The 17,452-nt window shown below is 45.7% G+C and overlaps 1 protein-coding gene across 2 annotated transcripts in view; it reads left to right on the plus strand.

The window, feature by feature from the left end:
* The window catches only part of LOC134981196 (B2 bradykinin receptor-like), a 170,862-nt gene that overhangs the window by 50,560 nt on the left and 102,850 nt on the right, over positions 1 to 17,452 (plus strand). For both annotated transcript variants that reach the window (XM_063948439.1, XM_063948440.1), the window contains exon 2: positions 1,371 to 1,453. The gene's annotated coding sequence lies outside the window, so the exon portion shown is untranslated. The remainder of the gene's footprint in view (positions 1 to 1,370; positions 1,454 to 17,452) is intronic.

Consider the following 17,452-nt stretch of genomic DNA (forward strand, 5'->3'; position numbering starts at 1 on the left):
AAAATCGAGTCCAATAGATCAAATAAGATGTATTACTGGTGTAGTACCTCCAAACGGTCACAAGATGGGGCTCTTGTAGATAAAGTAATATTACAGTAAAAAGCTGTGAAAGAACCTTTTGCAATGAAAGAGGCAAAAACTGTATATAAGTCCATGAGTGTTGAAGAGAGAGAAATGTCAATAAAGTTCTTTAAATCAGTGAATCCACTCAGCCAGAAAAAGTGGGTGAAGCAGACTATGCCACTGACCCACTATACAACACTTGGGAGGCACAGCAGGGCCACAATAAGGTGTATCCTCAGTTCACCCCTTATTAGTAATAGACCGCTGCACCCCCTCCTCACCTTGTCAAGGAATAATCAGCCACCTCTGTGTGCCAGGAGGCCGTCTCCCCCTCCGGTAATAACAATACATGAAGATGATGCTTTATAACATGTATGCTCTCATTTACTCTTCACTTTGTGCAGAAGTCATCACTTGCATTGCAGCATACAGGTTATACTGATGTTTATGTTATATTGCATTGTTACTCAGCGATAACAGGACACACACTTCCTAGCGGAACAATACAGCACAAGAATGTGGCGCTGGTTGTATGCACATTTTATTACACTTATTTAGACAGATAAATAGCTAAACGTCATTGTCAATTGATTCTTAATTTAAAAAATTGGCCAGCTTTCCGTATTTTTAAGGGGCCTTGTCAGGTGTGACGATGTGTTGCTGGAAATGGTTATGACAACTGTGTATTTTTAAGTTAAACACATTCAACTGTGACACTTTTCTATCTCAGGGTTAGGTCACTGGTTGTACATTTGGCTGGGCACCTAGCCATTACAAATATAGGAGCGTATAGAAGGGATGTCTTTGTGCATTACAACACCATTGGAGCACATGACTAAATGTTTTCCATCTTAACAACTCATCTTCATTAAATATTAGAGAATGATGCAATTTAAAGTCAAACGCAATTTCAACACAATGGACAATATGGAAATCTGATTGAAATTGGTCACTGGTGCCCACCCATGGTTTTGAAGTATTTTTACATTAACCAATATTAGATAAGATAAAGTAATGTTCCGCACCATTTAATGTAATGTGTCACCATACCCTGAATCGAGTATCCTTCCCTAAACTCAATCATGTTAACTATTTCTGTGGTTTTACCCCTATGTATACTGTGTACGTTAAATATTTTAATTTGTAATGGGATATTGACTCTCCCTAGTATGTTAGACATAAGCGCTCTTGCTCGTTTTTTTGTGTGGTATTTTTTAATAGGTGCAGACCCTACTATGAGAGCAGCTTGTTGCATACTGTTAACCATCAAGCTCACTTACCCTTTTCTTTTTCTTGCCATGTTAAAGAAACCTATGGACATCTAAGAGGAGACCGCAAACACAGCATGTGACGAAGAAGAGGACAGAAGGCGGGAGGTCTGGACAGTAAGGTAAATTTGGGTGTAGAGATGATATTGGAGAATGGACAAGCTAATAAGCTCTCACTGTAGGAGGAATTGTAGAAGAGAAGGGGGTTTAAGCGAATAACCATGAGGAACATTGATAGGAAGGGGGAAAGAGCCAGAGGCAGAGGTAGGATTTAAATGAGAAGGTGGTCACCCATAGGAAATGTATCTGTAGGGTGGAAGAGGACGAAAATAGAAAAAGTAGGATGGAGAGGAAGGAAGTGAGGCGGTTGTAAAGTACCCTTTCAAGTAGCTTAGAGGCAAAGGGGAGAAGACAGATGTGGTGGTAATTAGAAATAGAAGAGTAGTCAAGGACGGGCTTATTGGAGAGACCAGGACATGCTTGAATAATGAAGGGAAGGGACCAGAGGAGAGGGACAAGTTGAGCAGGTGGGGAGTAAGATGTAAGTCATCTGGAGGGAGAAGATGAGGTGAGAATGGATAGGATCCTTGTGGTAAAGGGAGGTAGAGAGTACAGAGCCGTGAGATCAGGGGATAGGTGATAAGGTCAGTAGTTCTAGATAGTGTGGGGGCGGGGGGGGGGGGTGAAGGGAGATGTGGTAGAGGTAGGAGCTGACGATGTTGTGATGCATAGCCTCAATTTTAGAGGTGTAGTGGGTGTCAGTGTCAAGCGCAGTGAGGCAGAGGGAGGAGGCAGTTGTAAGTGACAAGGAGGTGACATTGATATGATATGACAAGGAGGTGACATTGATATGATATGACAAGGAGGTGACATTGATATGATATGATATGATATGATATGACAAGGAGGTGACATTGATATGATATGATATGACAAGGAGGTGACATTGATATGATATGATGTGACAAGGAGGTGACATTGATATGATATGATATGACAAGGAGGTGACATTGATATGATATGATATGACAAGGAGGTGACATTGATATGATATGATATGATGTGACAAGGAGGTGACATTGATATGATATGATATGACAAGGAGGTGACATTGATATGATATGATATGACAAGGAGGTGACATTGATATGATATGATATGACAAGGAGGTGACATTGATATGATATGATATGACAAGGAGGTGACATTGATATGAAAAGACGTCAAACATGGATTCATGACACTGATCAAGTGGGTGTAGCAAGGCATATGATTATTATGAGAATTGTGCCATCAGTAGGAGTATCTGTTGCAGGCGACTGAGGGTTGGTGCAAATATCCACTCTGGTGATGGTGACAATCTGCATAGTTCCTTGCAGTGGTTGAGAGGTATTACAAATAAAATTAATTCAAAAATGTTGTGCTAGCACCACTGCTCATAGCCTAGGCTGGTAGCGAAAGCATAGAGTGACAAACAGTGAGGTCGCCTGAAATAGCCGCTACCAACACTAGGCTATGACAGGCTGGGCACACTCTAGCCGTGGGAATCCACAGTGTGGGGGCACCCCTGTCATAATGTCCACCAGAAATAGCGCTACCTGGTAAAGTGTATAGCGTCATAGCCGCACTTCATGTCCTGCAATGTCTACTGACACCAGGACTGAGTAGCTGCATGCATGCAGACAGCAGAAATGCCCTTCTGCCTTGTCATCCAACGCCCCCTGCTGACCACATGACGGTGATACAGTAGAGTCATAAATAGAAGGTTTAATAATTGTGTTGACTCCAAATGCCATGCGCGATACAGTGCACTTTCATGCATAGTACTCAGATCGGTGTATGAGCCCCTAAACCTAAGTTTAGGAGAGTGGCCTTGAATAGTTCATTACAGGTAAGTATTTGTCGGGAAGTTTATACACAGGAGAGGATGAAACATTTCAGTGCCACCCGGAATACGGCATGTAGACTTCTACTGGAATAGCTGAGAGAGTGTTTACTTAGAAGGCGCTCATAGTAATTACAGGATGCCAGGAAACAGATGCAGGTGTGGCATTCCCTGAGACAGAAGAGTATTGATTTTGCATATACGTATCCAAGCAACAAGTCCCCAGAAAGATCATAAACATGTCGCCGACCCGTGTGAATTTTGAGTACAATGGTAATCGACAGCAAGTCTCTGCGTAGACCAACTTTAAGCACAAAATACACTTTTTATAACGTCAGTTGTACCTTTTATTGTGTGTGCGTGTATGTACGTGCGCACGAGTAGGTTTAATTAAGGCTACAACCAAGAGGGCAGGGTCGTAAATAGAAATTTTCATTCAGGGGGCAGAAAGAAACATTGATACCTCTTAGTCCTTAACAGTAACAAACTAGACCCAAAATATTAATTTCCCTTCCCCCCTTTCCAGTTTTCTGTCCAGAGAGGAGGTACCTTTCCAGCAACATATGTCTGAGTCTCCCATGGCCCAAACACATACTGATTTGCGATGCTCGCGTCAGTAATACCATCTCCCATATCACAGAAAAATGTTATGGCTGCAACAGCACAAATATTTGGGACACTGAAGGGCTGGCTACTGTGGGTCCTACTACGTATTACTATGCTTACAGTAGTTATTAGTTATCTACTTATCGTACAACAGGACTGCTTATTCGTCTGACTTAATTTATATGACATTACACCCCCAACATGACCTGACCACTGGCCATGACCATAATACATCTATTACACCCTATACAGACATAGGACACTACACCCCAACATGACCTGACCACTGGCCATGACCATAATACATCTATTACACCCTATACAGACATAGGACACTACACCCCCAACATGACCTGACCACTGGTCATGATCATAATACATCTATTACACCGTATATAGACATAGGATACTACACCCCAACATGACCTGACCATAATACATCTATTACACCCTATACAGACATAGGACACTACACCCCAACATGACCTGACCATAATACATCTATTACACCCTATAAAGACATAGGACACTACACCCTCAACATGACCTGACCACTGGCCATGACCATAATACATCTATTACACCCTATACACACATAGGACACTACACCCCCAACATGACCTGACCACTGGCCATGACCATAATACATCTATTACACCCTATACAGACATAGGACACTACACCCCAACATGACCTGACCACTGGCCATGACCATAATACATCTATTACACCCTATACAGACATAGGACACTACACCCCCAACATGACCTGACCACTGGTCATGATCATAATACATCTATTACACCCTATATAGACATAGGATACTACACCCCAACATGACCTGACCATAATACATCTATTACACCCTATACAGACATAGGACACTACACCCCAACATGACCTGACCATAATACATCTATTACACCCTATAAAGACATAGGACACTACACCCTCAACATGACCTGACCACTGGCCATGACCATAATACATCTATTACACCCTATACACACATAGGACACTACACCCCCAACATGACCTGACCACTGGCCATGACCATAATACATCTATTACACCCTATACAGACATAGGACACTACACCCCAACATGACCTGACCACTGGCCATGACCATAATACATCTATTACACCCTATAAAGACATAGGACACTACACTCCAACATGACCTGACCACTGGCCATGATCATAATACATCTATTACACCCTATACAGATATAGGACACAACACCCCAACATGACCTGACCACTGGCCATGATCATAATACATCTATTACACCCTATACAGACACAGGACACTACACCCTCAACATGACCTTACCACTGGCCATGACCATAATACATCTATTACACCCTATACAGATATAGGACACTACACCCCAACATGACCTGACCACTGGCCATGATCATAATACATCTATTACACCCTATACAGACACAGGACACTACACCCTCAACATGACCTGACCACTGGCCATGACCATAATACATCTATTACACCCTATACAGACATAGGACACTACACCCCCAACATGACCTGACCACTGGCCATGACCATAATACATCTATTACACCCTATAAAGACATATGACACTTCACTCCAACATGACCTGACCACTGGCCATGATCATAATACATCTATTACACCCTATACAGACATAGGACCCTACACCCCCAACATGACCTGACCACTGGCCATGATCATAATACATCTATTACACCCTATACAGACATAGGACACTACACCCCCCAACATGACCTGACCACTGGCCATGATCATAATACATCTATTACACCCTATACAGACATAGGACCCTACACCCCAACATGACCTGACCACTGGCCATGATCATAATACATCTATTACACCCTATAAAGACATAGAACACTACACCCCAACATGACCTGACCACTGGCCATGATCATAATACATCTATTACACCCTATACAGACATAGGACACTACACCCCAACATGACCTGACCACTGGCCATGACCATAATACATCTATTACACCCTATAAAGACATAGGACACTACACTCCAACATGACCTGACCACTTGCCATGATCATAATACATCTATTACACCTTATACAGATATAGGACACTACACCCCAACATGACCTGACCACTGGCCATGATCATAATACATCTATTACACCCTATACAGACACAGGACACTACACCCTCAACATGACCTTACCACTGGCCATGACCATAATACATCTATTACACCCTATACAGATATAGGACACTACACCCCAACATGACCTGACCACTGGCCATGATCATAATACATCTATTACACCCTATACAGACACAGGACACTACACCCTCAACATGACCTGACCACTGGCCATGACCATAATACATCTATTACACCCTATAAAGACATATGACACTACACTCCAACATGACCTGACCACTGGCCATGATCATAATACATCTATTACACCCTATACAGACATAGGACCCTACACCCCCAACATGACCTGACCACTGGCCATGATCATAATACATCTATTACACCCTATACAGACATAGGACCCTACACCCCAACATGACCTGACCACTGGCCATGATCATAATACATCTATTACACCCTATACAGACATAGGACCCTACACCCCAACATGACCTGACCACTGGCCATGATCATAATACATCTATTACACCCTATAAAGACATAGAACACTACACCCCAACATGACCTGACCACTGGCCATGATCATAATACATCTGTTACACCCTATACAGACATAGGACCCTACACCCCCAACATGACCTGACCACTGGCCATGACCATAATACATCTATTACACCCTATAAAGACATAGGACACTACACCCCAACATGACCTGACCACTGGCTGTGACCATAATACATCTATTACACCCTATACAGACATAGGACACTACACCCCGACCTGACCACTGGCTTTGACAATAATACATCTATTACACCCTATACAGACATAGGACACTACACCCCAACATGACCTGACCACTGGCTGTGACCATAATACATCTATTACACCCTATACAGACATAGGATACTACACCCCCAACATGACCTGACCACTGGACATGACCATAATACATCTATTACACCCTATACAGACATAGGATACTACACCCCCAACATGACCTGACCACTGGCCGTGACCATAATACATCTATTACACCATATACAGACATAGGACACTACACCCTCCAACATGACCTGACCACTGGCCATGACCATAATAAATCTATTACACCATATACAGACATAGGACACTACACCCCAACATGACCTGACCACTGGCCATGACCATAATACATCTATTACACCCTATATAGACATAGGATACTACACCCTCCAACATGACCTGACCACTGGCCATGACCATAATAAATCTATTACACCCTATACAGACATAGGACACTACACCCCGACATGACCTGACCACTGGTCATGACCATAATACATCTATTACACCCTATACAGACATAGGATACTACACCCCCAACATGACCTGACCACTGGCCATGACCATAATACATCTATTACACCCTATACAGACATAGGATACTACACCCTCCAACATGACCTGACCACTGGCCATGACCATAATAAATCTATTACACCCTATACAGACATAGGACACTACACCCCGACATGACCTGACCACTGGTCATGACCATAATACATCTATTACACCATATACAGACATAGGACACTACACCCCAACATGACCTGACCACTGGCCATGACCATATTACAATTGCATTATCCTATATACAGACATAGGACATATACACTATAATGCAACCAAGCACCAAATCACTTGATAGGATAATGCACACCAACCTTCCATGAATGCTATTACTACGTATTTGGCATGCAGCCCCGCTGATTGCAGGCCTTCTTTATGTTACAGTTCTATATAGTTGCTGAGGCAGAGCAGCAATGGAATCGGGGTGGCCCTTGTACTAGGAGGAACAAGACTAAATTCTACCATCTTCAGACACAGTTACGCCCCCTGGCAGGCCAGGGCCACCACCATGCCTCCAGGGAGGTCCAAGTACTTTGTTCCACTCCTTCTCCCTGCTTCCTTGCTGCCTTCCCTTTATTTCTGTATAATCTCTCATGTCACATTCGCTCCCTATGCCTGATGGAGCAGACATTCCATTTCCAAAGTTGTGAGGACATTCAGATTCCTATATCTATGATGTCACGTGTGTACTGGGAATACCTCATGGAAAACATTACCACCCACCGTGGCTGACCACGGGTGCTTAATGATCCTGACCAGCAGTGCCTGGCCAGATTATCCATGTTAACAGCCAAGTGCTAATGTCTCAAATCATATCTACACTCAATGCAGGAGGTACCAGATGCATATCAAGTACAGTGCAGTGTTCTTAGTGTCCATAGTGCCCCTTTTACTATGACACTGTACACAGCGCCACACTTGAGCTCATGACGTTGCTAATTGGACCCTTGAGCTCTGGCAACATGTGGCATGGTTCGATCAGTCATAGTTCCAGTTGTTTTGGGCTGCTGGTAGGGTTTAGGTGTGGTGCAGACCCCATGAGGTCATAGACCCCAGTAGTCAACAAGACACTGTGCAGGCTAGTGGGGGGTACGTTCATATGGCATGTGTTGGGTCCGGTGGTTTACCTGAACACATTATTGACTGGGAACCGCTACATTACAGTCCTTGATGGCCATTTGCAGCCCTTTATGGTCTTCATGTAACCTTCAATGATGGAATATTTCAGCAGGATAATGCACCCTGTGGGAAGCTATCCAGATAGCATGAGTCAGCATCTCTCCATAGGTCTTCAGTTTACTTGTGGAATCGGTGTAACGTCAAGTTGTAGCACTTCGTCGGGCGAGAGAGGATCCTGCATGATACTAGGCACCTATATCCCATGACCTTTGGCACTTCAATGTATATTATATTTATGTAAACTTATATGCACCACAGATGAAAACATCTGAAGCCAATTACTACATCTAGCAATCAAACCAAAAAAAGTACTGGCCAATATGAACTCGTAATAATATCAATAATAATATGGCACTGCACAATGCACATGGTAATCAGAGAGATTTAGCAACCACAGTTTCTAGGAATATGATTTAAAACACTTCAAAGGCAGCTCCATCCTCCAGGTGCAGATGTGATACGCTTGTAGGGTCATACTTTACTGTACCTGGGCTTTTTTCCAGCCGTTACCTAGGAATAGTACATGAAAACGGGTCACTTGCCAAAATTAAGATGAGATTGTTCATTTACTTCAAAGAGGTATCCAATAATGTTCAGGATTTCCTGCAAGCGAAATCTTAAGTCAGCAGACCGGCGTCCAGAGAGGATGTCGGTGTGACCATTGTAGCTACACAGGGGCATCGTCATGACCTTGGTAAGTCTCTTCTGTTGTACAGTTTGCCTGGCATCATGTTGTTGGAGCCACCTGGTGGTGAGCCGCCATAAACCAGCGCCCCGTAATAAACCAGCTGCATTACTATAACACGTGTCACACTCAGGGAGGTACTATGGGCTCAGTGGCCATGTCACTTGTCCACCTGGGGTGACCGGTCTGGACCGTCCTCCAAGTATTTGCCAGCTGTGTGCTTAGCTGATTATACTGTGATATATGCCTGTGCTACTATTATGCTATAGATGTTTACACGTCACTGCCACATTCCTATATGCAGCGTCTATTTAGTCTGTAATAAATGTATGAGCTATGGATTCAGATACAGGTGGAAGCAAGTAACGGGCTGACAGTTGTACACACACTCCAGTACAGACAGTCCAGTACACACACTCCAGTACAGACAGTCCAGTACACGCACTCAAGTACAGACAGTCCAGCACACACACTCCAGTACAGACAGTCCTGTACACACACTCCAGTACAGACAGTCCAGTACACACACTCCAGTACAGACAGTCCAGCACACACACTCCAGTACAGACAGTCCAGCACACAAACTCCAGTACAGACAGTCCAGCACACACACTCCAGTACAGACAGTCCAGCACACACACTCCAGTACAGACAGTCCAGCACACACACTCCAGTACAGACAGTCCTGTACACGCACTCCAGTACAGACAGTCCAGCACACACACTCCAGTACAGACAGTCCAGTACACACACTCCAGTACAGACAGTCCAGTACAGACAGTCCTGTACACGCACTCCAGTACAGACAGTCCAGCACACACACTCCAGTACAGACAGTCCAGTACAGACAGTCCTGTACACGCACTCCAGTACAGACAGTCCAGAACACACACTCCAGTACAGACAGTCCAGTACACACACTCCAGTACAGACAGTCCAGCACACACACTCCAGTACAGACAGTCCAGTATACACACTCCAGTACAGACAGTCCAGTACACGCACTCCAGTACAGACAGTCCAGTACACGCACTCAAGTACAGACAGTCCAGTACACACACTCCAGTACAGACAGTCCAGCACACACACTCCAGTACAGACAGTCCAGTACACGCACTCAAGTACAGACAGTCCAGCACACACACTCCAGTACAGACAGTCCAGCACACACACTCCAGTACAGACAGTCCAGTACACGCACTCAAGTACAGACAGTCCAGTACACACACTCCAGTACAGACAGTCCAGTACACACACTCCAGTACAGACAGTCCAGTACACGCATTCAAGTACAGACAGTCCAGTACACACACTCCAGTACAGACAGTCCAGCACACACACTCCAGTACAGACAGTCCAGTACACGCACTCCAGTACAGACAGTCCAGCACACACACTCCAGTACAGACAGTCCTGCACACGCACTCCAGTACAGACAGTCCTGCACACGCACTCCAGTGCAGACAGTCCAGCACACACACTCCAGTACAGACAGTCCAGCACACACACTCCAGTACAGACAGTCCAGTACAGACAGTCCTGTACACGCACTCCAGTACAGACAGTCCAGCACACACACTCCAGTACAGACAGTCCAGTACACACACTCCAGTACAGACACTCCAGTACAGACAGTCCAGTACAGACACTCCAGTACAGACACTCCAGTACAGACAGTCCAGTACAGACACTCCAGTACAGACAGTCCAGTACAGACACTCCAGTACAGACAGTCCAGTACAGACACTCCAGTACAGACACTCCAGTACAGACAGTCCAGCACACACACTCCAGTACAGACAGTCCAGCACATACACTCCAGTACAGACAGTCCAGTACAGACACTCCAGTACAGACAGTCCAGTACAGACACTCCAGTACAGACAGTCCAGTACAGACACTTAAGCAAACACTTAATGAACACTTAGGCTTCCCTTATTTAGCGATGACTTCACAATTGAATTGCGATCGCATCGCTGGCCACTATTAGCATGCCTTGCCCTGTGCTGGGCGGCCCCCAACATGCGATCGCAAGCAGTTGCAGTTTTGCTATTTTAACAAAACTGCATCTGAAGCTGAATAGGGTCAATGTCTGTATGCACAGTGCAAAATATGTTCCGCAGCCAGGCGTACTTCCATCAGCCTCCAAACGTGATACACCGTTCATGATGTAACGGATATGGGGCATATTCATCATCCTTAAAATGTCACAATTTCTACACTCCCCAGGGATTGTAGAAATTGTGACATTCATCAAACTCCGGAGTTTGAAAGGGAAACTGTTCGCCATCCTGAGATAGTGAACAGTTTCTTGAATGTGTTCACAAGCTGCTGGCAGCTTGTGTATCAGCATATGTAGCGGCGGGATCTACTCAGATCTCTCACCACTGTGTGCAGTGTTGTGTGCGGATCCACCGGCTGTGTCCGGTGCCGGCAGGGGGAAGCAGCCGCAGCCGGGACAATAAAGTGCCAGCGATAAGGGAAACGGTTGCGGCACTTATGTAATTTGGCGGAGATGGAAGGGGCGGCCAGGACACTGATGGAAGGCACCGTCGGAGGGGGGAGCAGCCGCTGCTGGGTCACTCATGTAATTTGCCGGCGGTGGGGGGAGCTGCTGGGGCACTGATGTAATTTGCCAGGGGGGCTGCTGCGGCTTCAGAGGGTGAAAAATTATCACATTAAAAAAAAAAATTATTTCTCAAAAAGCCCAGTTTTCCGGAAGTGATAATTTTCTCATGGGGACATATTGAATACTGAAATGATTGTGAGAGAATACAATGAGAATTGAAAACTAAAAATTCTCATTGCACAATATTTTCATGATGAATATTCCCCACGGTCTGCTAGCAATGTTTTACATATAACCAATGCATTGGATTCCACAGGGGTGCTCCCACGTGCGCTCAGTCCCCTCAGTGCTACATGATGGCCCTCATTCCGAGTTGTTCGCTCGCTAGCTGCTTTTAGCAGCATTGCACACGCTAAGCCGCCGCCTACTGGGAGTGAATATTAGCTTTGCAGAATTGCGAACGAAAGATTAGCAGAATTGCGAATAGAATAGCGAATAGAAATTTATTTGCAGTTTCCGAGTAGCTCGAGACTTACTCTGCCACTGCGATCAGTTCAGTCCTTTTCGTTCCTGGTTTGACGTCACAAACACACCCAGCGTTCGCCCAGACACTCCCGCGTTTTTCCCTGACACGCCTGCGTTTTTCCTCACACTCCCAGAAAACGGCCAGTTTCCGCCCAGAAACACCCACTTCCTGTCAATCACACTACGATCACCAGAACGATGAAAAATCTTCGTTAAGCCGTGAGTAAAATACCAAACTTTTGTGCTAATTTACTTGACGCAGGGGCACTGCGAACATTGCGCATGCGCAGTTTGCGACTTATCGCACCGATGCGAACAACTCGGAATGAGGGCCGATATATGGTTAAAGACCCCGCTTGTTTGTGTTTACATGTGACCTAAGCTCCTCAAATGATTAACAGTTATGTGAAGATTTTTTCCACTACAGCCCATACAATTCATAGAGTGATGGAAGCCAGGAGCCTTCTGCAGCCAGATTCATTCTGTTCAGCTTCAGTTCATACAGTATGAAATGTAGCTTTTTGTAAGCGTGTTACAAATGTGCAACGCTTTCTTATATATGATCTTGAGTTCAGGGGGAAGTACATGATGAAATGTTTCATCTTTAGCAAAACATGGCAAGTTTTATTTATAATCCTTTTCAGTGTTTTAGTGTTACTGCCGTAGTTCATCAAAACTTTCCAGCTTGTAATTTGAAATGTTTGACTTCTAAATATGCCTTATACATTGTATTTAAGTGATATATCAGCATTCAGTGACTTTTGTAACAATATTTCACCTTGTATCTCATATGATAAAGTACGGAAACTGTGTCATATTCGCAAAGCTGCCAGTTTGAATCTGCAAATAAGAATGTCATTTTTATAACCAATATACAAACGCTGCAGGTTCCAACATCAGTTCCAATGGATCCTAAAACATACTACACTCCATAACTCCAATGCTGAAATCTAGTTTGGAAACATTATTTTTTTTTATATACTATCAAACATGTCAGAGTTGACTTCTTCTAACTATATATATTTTTTTTAAATTCGTACTAAAGCTGGACATACACTATACTATTTTCTCTTACGTCCTAGGGGATACTGGGAATCCATTTAGTACCATGGGATATAGACGGGTCCACTAGGAGCCATGGCCACTTTAAGAAATTGTTAGTGTGCGCTGGCTCCTCCCTCTATGCCCCTCCTACCAGGCTCAGTTTAAAAAATGTGCTTGGAGGAACCGGTCACGTCCCTGGAAGCTCCTGAAGAGTTTTCTGCATATGTTTCTATGTTTATTATTTTCAGGCAGGACTGGATGGCACCAGACTGCCTGCTTCGTGGGACTTGGGGAGGGGCTGCTCTCAGGGTTAATGGTCCCGTTCCCCGCTAACGGAACGCTAGCTCCTGAGGGAACTACTCGCAAGCCCCACCACGGCGAGCATACATTCCCGCAGCACGCAGCCACCAGAGCCAGAAAAATGAAGAGTGGTGAGTACTAAGTCAGCGTCCCAGTTAGCGGGTCGCCGGCCATTATGGCGGCATGAGGGTACGGAGACTCACGGCTTCTGAATGGGGTGGGCTGCATCTACCGCTGTGTATGGGCACAGACGCTGAATAGCGGACACAGTACCCAGACTGGCAACAAAGCCATAAAAGTAGTCTGTGTCCATTTTATGCACAAGACACATACAGCCAGTATAAAAAAAGCAGGAAGACCGTGCGCCGTTGAAGGGGCGGGGTTTTACTATGTGCGGATCCAGCAGCTCACCAGCGCCATTTTCCCTCTGCAGTTGACACAGACGCTGACTGACAGGGACGCGCAGCTCCTCCGGAGAGACTCCAGATTACCTCAGCGGTACCAGGGGGTCATAGCAGGGGGGGAGCGATTATTAGTGTACAAAGTCCCTAATCTAGGTACTTAGTCTGCGACCCGGCTAAGTTTGGCATTAGCGATAAGGGTGCCGTGTGCTGGCTCCATACTCCCTCTGTGTCTCCCTGGAAGGGCTCTTTGTAGGTTAATTGTGCATTTAACCTTTTCCTGTGTGCTGCCACTATTACAGTATGTCAGGAAAAGAGTGTGTTTCATGTAAGGCACAGTGTTTCTCTTCCCCAGGGGGTTCACTAGTACTCAATGTAGTATCCCTTTCCAGGCTAGTGGGACAGAACCAGCATGGCTGGACTCCACTAGGGGAATGATTTCCATAATCTCTACTAAGTTATCTCGGAATGAGAAAAAGACGCAATACTTAAGACAATCTATGACTGAGTTCATGAAAAGAAACTCAGTACCTAAACCAGCGTCTCAGTCCCCTCCCATTTGTCCGCAAAAAACGCACTTTGGCCCATATCCTGCAGTCTGACTCGGATGATAAAGGGTCTGACATGGGTCAGACATGGAGGAGGGTGAGGTGGACTCAGAGGTGGGGGAGGCTACTCTGTAGCTGAGAATAGAGGCTCTTATAGAAGCTATCAGAGAAGTTCTGAATATCTCTAAGATAAGGTGACAGAGGAGAGTGAGGAATCTTATTTTTAATATAAAAAAGAAATCCTCAGCCACTTTTCCTGTGTCAAAGGAATTAGATACCCTGTTAGAAGAATCATGGGTTAATCCTGATAGGAAATTTAAAATCTCTAAACGGTTATTATCATCCTTTCCCTTTCCTTCTGAGGATAGGAAAAAAATTGAAAATCCACCAATAGTGGATGCATCAGTATCCAGGCTCTCACGAAAAATTGTATTGCCTGTCTCGGTTGCAGCCTCCCTGAAAAACATGGCTGACGGCAAAATTGAGACTATGCTCAAATCTTTATACACAGTACAGCTGCGGGGGAGGGGGGGGGGCAGAGACCCCCTATAGCATGCGGGTGGATTACGCGTGCCATTGCAGGTAACCTAATTGAGAGGTTAGATATCTTACCTCAAGGGGAGATTGTTTTGCTCCTGCAGCATATACAGGACTCTGTGAAGTTTATGGTGGAAGCCATAAAAGAAATAGGCTTGCTTAATGCACGCACTACAGCTATGGCAGTGTCTGCACGCAGAGGTCTATGGCTACGCCAATGGACTGTGGACGCGGACTCCAGGAAAGGCGTGGAAGGCCTACCTTTCACAGGCAAGCCTTATTTGGAGATGAACTAGACAAATGGATCTTCAAAGCTACTGCGGGTAAGTCCACATACCTTCCTTCTGCAGCTCCCACAGCTAAGAAGGCCTACTCAGGGCCCAATTTACAGTCCTTTCGGACTGCCAAGTTTAGGGGAAAGCCCAGAGGTTCTTCTACCGCCACCAGGCGCTAGAGGTAAACCATGCAAACCAGCAACTGCCGGTTCACAGGAACAGGGCTCAGGCTCTGCTTCCTCAAAACCATCAGCATGATGGTGGACCGAGATGCCTGGAAGACTGGCCGGTGGAAGCACGACTAAAATTCTTCAGTCACATCTGGACAACATCGTGCCAGGATCCCTAGGTCAAAGATCTTGTTTTCCAGGGCTATAGACTAGAGTTCCAGGAGCTCCCACCTCACAGATTCTTCAAATCAGGCTTACCAGTTTCACAAGAGGCAAGTATAACTTTACAGGACGCCATTCAAAAACTGGTATGGACCCAGGTAATTGTCCCAGTTTCACCTCATCTACAAAACAAGGGGTACTATTCTAGACAAATGGATCTCCAAAGCTACTGCGGGTAAGTCCACATACCTTCCTTCTACAGCTCCCACAGCTAAGAAGGCCTACTCAGGGCCCAATTTACAGTCCTTTCGGACTGCCAAGTTTAGGGGAAAGCCCAGAGGTTCTTCTACCACCACCAGGCGCTAGAGGTAAACCATGCAAACCAGCAACTGCCGGTTCACAGGAACAGGGCTCAGGGTCTGCTTCCTCAAAACCATCAGCATGACGGTGGACCGAGATGCCTGGAAGACTGGCAGGTGGAAGCACGACTAAAATTCTTCAGTCACATCTGGACAACATCGTGCCAGGATCCCTAGGTCATAGATCTTGTTTTCCAGGGCTATAGACTAGAGTTCCAGGAGCTCCCACCTCACAGATTCTTCAAATCACGCTAACCAGTTTCACAAGAGGCAAGTATAACTTTACAGGACGCCATTCAAAAACTGGTATGGACCCAGGTCATTGTCCCAGTTCCACCTCATCTGCAAAACAAGGGGTACTATTCCAACTTGTTTGTAGTCCCGAAACCAGCCGGTTCGGTGAGGCCGATTTTGAACTTCAAGTTGTTGAACCCGTACTTATGAGTGTTCAAATTCAAGATGGAGTCTCTGAGAGCGGTGGTCTCAGGTCTGGAGGAGGAGGAATTCCTAGTGTCTCTGGATACCAAGGATGCGTACCTTCACATTTCGATCTGGCTGCCTCATCAGGCTTATCTACGGTTTGCACTGCAGGACTGTCACTACCAGTTCCAGGCTCTACCATTTGGTCTCTCCACGGCACTGAGAGCAGTATCGGACTGAAGGGCCCACCGGGGGGATGCTGTGGTAGGGGCCCATGCTTAAGGGTGTGGCCAGGCTCCACTGGGGTGTGGACAGCCACCACAGAGGTTTGACTAACCATTACAGAGTACATGTTCTGTTCCCCTTGGTAAATATACAAGTGCACTAGGATAGGTCTGGAACCTGATCCCTAGAGGAGGAGGAGGAGGGCCCAGAGGCAGTGGGGCCCACCGGTGGTTTCCCCTGTTCCCCTGTGGGCCAGTCCGACCCTGACCCAGAGTGTTCACTAAAGTGATAGCAGAGATTATGTTTCTACTCCGCAAACAGGGAGTGAACATAATTCCGTACCTGGATGATCTTATGATAAAGGCATTGTCCAGGGAGCAGTTGTTGGACAGCATTGGCCTCTCAACCAGACTACTCCAGGACAGGGTCGGTTCTTGCCCTTTTGGCGCCCTGGGCGGGAAACAGGGGCGTGGCTTCATACAGGGGGCGTGGTCAGTTACGCCCCCTGTACAGTAGAGTAGCACCGCTGAAAAAGAAAAAAATAAATAAATGAATACTTACTATCCCCGCTCCCGACCGCTGCAGACCTCCGCCGGCGCCGCTCCTCTCCTCGGATCTGGCATAGACAGACACTAGAGGTCAATTATGACCCCTAGCGTCTGTGTCAGTCCCACAATGCT

Source organism: Pseudophryne corroboree, chromosome 12 (genome assembly GCF_028390025.1).
Source record: "Pseudophryne corroboree isolate aPseCor3 chromosome 12, aPseCor3.hap2, whole genome shotgun sequence".
NCBI classification, from domain to species: Eukaryota; Metazoa; Chordata; class Amphibia; order Anura; family Myobatrachidae; genus Pseudophryne; species Pseudophryne corroboree.